The sequence below is a fragment of the Echinops telfairi genome, unplaced genomic scaffold (assembly GCF_000313985.2).
Source record: "Echinops telfairi isolate 266 unplaced genomic scaffold, ASM31398v2 ScPeMD7_7458;HRSCAF=8496, whole genome shotgun sequence".
Classification (NCBI taxonomy): domain Eukaryota; kingdom Metazoa; phylum Chordata; class Mammalia; order Afrosoricida; family Tenrecidae; genus Echinops; species Echinops telfairi.
Window position 1 is genome coordinate 12,611,676 of NW_022111358.1, and position 5,499 is coordinate 12,617,174.

The 5,499-nt window shown below is 49.5% G+C and overlaps 2 protein-coding genes across 3 annotated transcripts in view; one reads left to right on the forward strand and one right to left on the reverse strand.

Moving 5' to 3' along the window:
- ZNHIT3 (zinc finger HIT-type containing 3) overlaps window positions 1-5,499 on the reverse strand; it is a 26,690-nt gene that overhangs the window by 13,169 nt on the left and 8,022 nt on the right. Inside the window, exon 2 of one of the 2 annotated variants that reach the window (XM_045299443.1) lies at window positions 3,844-3,869. The exons of the other annotated variant lie outside the window; for it this stretch is intronic. The gene's annotated coding sequence lies outside the window, so the exon portion shown is untranslated. The remainder of the gene's footprint in view (window positions 1-3,843; window positions 3,870-5,499) is intronic. 2 annotated transcript variants of the gene reach the window in all.
- The window catches only part of CA4 (carbonic anhydrase 4), a 32,333-nt gene that overhangs the window by 7,277 nt on the left and 19,557 nt on the right, over window positions 1-5,499 (forward strand). The window lies entirely within an intron of this gene.

The following is a 5,499-nucleotide window of genomic DNA, read 5'->3' on the forward strand; positions in this document are numbered from 1 at the left end:
ATGTAGATTCTTATAATCGGCTCTCCCTTTCTACCCCACCTCCCCTCCACCCTCCTGGTATCACCACTTTCACGACTGATCCTGAAGGGATCATCTGTCCTGAATTTCCTGTGTTTGCAGTTCCTATCTATACCAGTGTACATCCTCTGGTCTAGCCAGATTTGTAAGGTAGAATTGGGATCATGATAGTGGGGGAACCTCGTTTTTTGTGATGGCTGATTTAAGAGAACAGCATGCAGCTTTGAAATTTTTTTTCCTGCTCGGGGAAAAATGCTGCAGAAACTGTTGTGAGGTCGAACACAGCTTACAAGGTAGCAAAGAGGTGAAATATCAATTGATGACAAATCTTGTTCTGTACTTCCCTCAACTTTCCAAGTGGACGAAACGTGGACAAAATTGCTCAAAGACCAACGACAGACCATTGAAGAGATGGGAAATTATCTGGCCTATCTTGGAGCTCGGTTCAGCATATTTTAACAGGAAGACTTGGGAACAAGAGGGTTGTTGGGAAATTCATGCCTCAGGTTCTGACTGACCAGCAAAAAGAGCATGAGTGGACACAGGCCGTGCTTTGAAAGAACAGCTCCAAAGCGACCCAGACTTTCCCCCCCAAGGTCATTACTGGTGGTGAGACATGGTGCGATTCTTACAACCCCGATAGCAAACATCAATCAAGCCAGTGGAAGAAGCCATCATCACCTCACCCCAATAAAGCTCGTCAAGTGAAATCAAAGATCAAAACGATGCCCATTTGTTTTTTGATGTGAGGGGGATAGTGCATCTAGAGTTCATTCCACCAGGTCAGATGTTAATCAAGCTTTCTATTTAGAGGTTCTGAAATGTTATGTAACAGGGTGTGACCAAAAATGGCTGATTTGTGGCAGACAGGCATCTGGTTTTGCCACAACAGCAAGGCACCTGCTCATGCAGCCACCTCAGTGCGCCAGTTTTTGGCAAAAAACAGCATGCCTCTCTTGTCCCATGCACCTGACTCACCTGAATTCACTCCATGCGACTCCTTTTTGTTTCTGCAAATCACGAGGGACATGAAAGGACAGTGATTTGACAATGTAGAAGAGGTGAAGAAGAAAATAATGAAGGAGGTGTGGCAGCCATCCAAACAGATGAGTTTGAAAAATGATTCCAAGAATGGAATCGCAGATTTGACAAATGTATTAAGTGTAATCGAGAGTACTTTGAAGTGAGAGGTTATTTTGTGTGTGGGGGTGGGGGGGAGGATTAAATACATAGCTTTAAAAAAAATCCAGGTGTTTTTTTTTGGCTACCTCCCCATAGAACTGGTGGTTGTTGAACTTTGGTTTGGATCTCTTGCCTGGAAGGTGCCCACTGAATGCTGGACCAGGATTACCATTTAATTACCGAATAGTGATTTTAGTGCCCTCCTTGCTTTATTATGACATGTATCAATCTGGTTGGCATGGTTCTGCCATTGTCAATGCTATTATTGATAGCTTTGCTCTATCACCAAGTTAAACAAACAAACAAAACCCACAAAGGATCCCCTGCTGATAGGAAACTCCAAAGTGCCTGCAGGAGGGACTTGGCTTCCCCTGGCTGCGCCCTTCAGGAAGGATCTTCGGGGTATAGGCAACCCCTTCAAGTACTGAGAGTCACCTCGCCACCCTCTGCAAATTCCCAGTATCCCCAGCCCTGCAGTCAGGAGGGTCAGGAGGACTGCAATTCAAGACTGCAGCCCCGAGTTTATTTTCCAGCAAGCTTTTATACACTGTTAAGCGGGAATGTGCTATTGTTCAAACTAGCGCCCCCATCCTTGTTCTTGTTTGTCTGGCAAATATTTTTCCCAAGGCTAAGCACCTGATGTTTTCAATAACATTAAAGCACAAAAGTCAATCTGACCGTGAGAGAGACAATCTGCACATCCAGGTCCGTGAGAGAGCTGTGTCTGCACGTCCACATTTGAACAAACAGACCTCTGCTTTCAGAGCAGCTCCCAACAAGAAGGAAGAGGAAATAAAGTCCAAATGTGCAATGAAACTTGCTGACTGAATGGTGGCATTCTGCATACCAAGTGGGCTTGTTCAGTGAGGAGCTTTCGTCAGGATTTCACACAGAAAAAGACCCTAGGGAGGTGATTTCCAGCAGATGAGCTAGTTCTGAGGGAGGAAAGCCCAGCAGGTTTAGGTGCACATTGGGTCTTGATGCCCGGAGTGCCTCCTCATTCCTCACTTGGGTTTGCTGCCTGCCTGGCTCACAAGCGAGCATGGGAAACGCCCTGGGACTGTATACAGAAGCGGGTCACTGCTCTGCGCACTACCCTGTCTCAGGTTCCCCAGCCTCATTCCCAAACGCTCAGGTCTTGGGTTTCTTCTGGCTCGCAGCGATGATGTGTGGATGCTCAGGCTGCCAATTATAGAATCCGATGCCATGCAGGCCAAGAGGACTTGAAGCACTTCTTATAAAGATCAGAGACTACAGCTTTCAGGATAATTATCATCCAATTACAACTACAAAACAAAATATCCTCCCAACTGGGCCACTAGCTAACGGTCGTGACAACCTGGGAGACTGATGCTTTGAAAGAGTTCGTGCTTGTTGGAGCCATCATCAGCACTCATGGAAGCAGCAGTCAAGAGCTCAAAGAACGCATTGTGGGGGCCGCAGCCATGAATCCAAGTGCGGCTGTAATTGGGAGGATGGCACAGGACCTGACCTAGCAACCACTCTGGGCTTCAAGAAAACTCTTTCCCAACAGCCCACTGCTGTGCTTCCTCGGTTTCTCCCGTTGGAAGTGACTGGATCCACATTCTTCCCCATCCACAGCATGGCACGGCCGTGAAAGAGAACGCAGCCTCACCGAGCGAGCGCTGTTCTTGTGCTCACTGCGAATGTCAAGTCAGCCAAGGAGTGGCATGTTGGTATTCAGGCCACAGATACCTCCTCTGTCTCTCCAAGAGGAATATGCTGCTGAGAGTCTGGAGTGATCATTTTTCAATTCCCCAGGACAACCAGAGCTGTTTGGACCTGACCCAGGGATTTGGATTAACTTCTCACTGAGGGGCCTGGGGAGCATAGGATACGGAGGAGACTCTTGCTGTGAGCAGAATTGGTCACTGAGTGTCTTCTGGGGCCTGTCCCATGCCCTCTCTGTGCTTCTGTCTCCTATTCTGCTGAAGGCCATTGTCAGGTTTAACTATTGCTGCCTGTCAGAAGAGCTTTCATACCTAGGGTGACCGATGTTATTAACCTGGTGCCATGGAAGCCACAGTGTGGGGCCTGTGGTTGATTCCCACTATTGTCCCACACAGAAGTGTCTCACACCATGGGCTGAGCCATGTCCCCTGTCTCCAGATGTGCACTCAGAGTGCACAGCAGGTCGCCCCTGTCTGGACCAGGACAGGTTGTACCAGGCGTCCAGCTTCCTTGTGGTGCCCTACTTGGGGTCCATGTGGTTCCACAATGCAGGCTGGTGACAAAAGTCAAGGCAGCCTGGCCCCCAGGGCCTGAGAAGGCCAGGCTTGGGGAGTGCTGAGCCCCAGGACTGTGCTATCTGTTGGGGGCAGCAGCAGGGGAGAGGCTATGCAGGGTGCTGACCCAGATTCTGTGGCTGGCAGATCTGTCTGTCCTGAGCAAGGGCTTCTCCTCTCTGAACCCCACCTTACATCCGAATAAAGTGGGGGCACAGTGTGAAATGAGACAGTTATATCTCATATCTCATACATCGTAGTTTCCAACCATGGACCTTCTCCCTCCTTCTGGGCACCCTTTCAGAACCTAGGTGTGGGATCCAACCCACCTCCAAATGGGTCCTAAGGGACAGTTGTGTAATTGAAGGGAAGAAATTAAAAGTTTTGGGGTGCTCACCTCCTCCATGGCATCAGGAATCAGGTCTGAGTTGGAGAGAGAGAGAAATGTATTCTTACACCAACACATAGTCTCAGGCATGCAAGCCCCCCTGATTACAGATAACCACATACATAACAAAGTGGGCAGTATCTTAACCCTTGAGTGTCCTGAGTTCATGGGAGAGTAAACTAACACCAGTGTTAGGGGCAGGTAAGGGGAGTGACAGTCCCCTGCGCAGGTAGAATAATAGCAACATGCCTGCTTCTATAGATGAAGTTGCTGGTCAGGTAGCAATCAGCCATGTGCTTATAAGAAGTAACTTTAAGGCCTCCAAGGCTTCTTAAATATGAGAATAAAGAATGTGTCCGCATACAGTCTCCCCGTTCCTCAGTCTTCCACACCTAGGAGCACCGACTTAGTTCCACATGATGAGACCTTTGCGGCGTAAGCTTGACCTGCCCCGGTTGGCCTGTGCTAGACCTGGTTTTTAGGCTTCTCTTCTCACCAGGGACGAGCTCCTCTCTTGGACTTGGACTTGGCCCAGCATCTGAGCAGCATGAGAGAAGACCTGCAGGTGACCTCGGCTGCAGCTCAGCCCAGGCTCATCTGTTGTTTCCACTCGGCCAGCAGGAGCCAGTCCCATCTAAGCGGATACATTGGATGTGACTGCTGCAGCAATTGCCTGTGTCAGGGGCTGTTTGCTACAGACCTCAAAGATAATTCACAGGTCCAAAACAGAGCTCTGGTGGTGGCCATGTGTCTCAGTTCAGCATGGCTCTGGTGACCTTGACGTGAGGTGCTCATATTCACTCTTCAGTCCTCAGCGTATTCAGTCAGGGTGGGTTTCAGGCCCACTTGCTAGGTAGGTGGATAAGGGAAAGTACCGAGCAAAACAATGTGGTTTCACTGGTGACGGCTTATGATAGATTCGGGAAACATGCAAATAGACTCTCAGTTATCACTGAACTCCAGGGGCAATGGATGACACACTGGGAAGGCAGCCCCCCAACCCCCACCCCGGACCCCCTGGTGGGTGGTCACTGGCATACACCAGTTTCAAGGCCACCTCTCAGTTTCCTTCTCAAATTCTACCTTGGGTCAGAATAGATTTGTAACTTCTCCAATATCCCAGTCTCACCTTTTTTTCTGAGCCTTTGCATAGACCATTCTCCTAGAAAGTTCTTCACCCATTTGCCCTTGTTCTTCTCATCGCAGCTTACCATCAGGTCCCAAAGGAGGACCTCGGGAGCATCTAGACTCAATAAACAGTCTGGTCCTGCTCTGGCATCAACATACGAGGCATTAGGCATGCCCACTGCGGCCCGTTAGACGCTGAGCTTTGAGAAAGCACGTCACTCCTGTTGTGGTCTCGTTGTGGGGAGGTACTTAATAATAACATGCCTCGAATGTGCAACATGCGCTCCTGGCGACCAGGCCCAACCTTCTCCCTGTACCAGGTGCTTTGTGTTATCCCCCATGATCCCTCCTTTACAAAGGACAGCCAGTCCATTCTGCCTCACGGAGTCCCTAGAGTTGAGGGTGGAACTGCCCCCTAGGGTGTCCTAGGCTGGAATCTATGGAAGCAGACTGCCACGTCTTTCTGTCACGGGGTGTTTGGTGGGCTCAAAACCCCACCACAATGCTTAACTCACTGCGCCACCTCCCTCCTCCCCC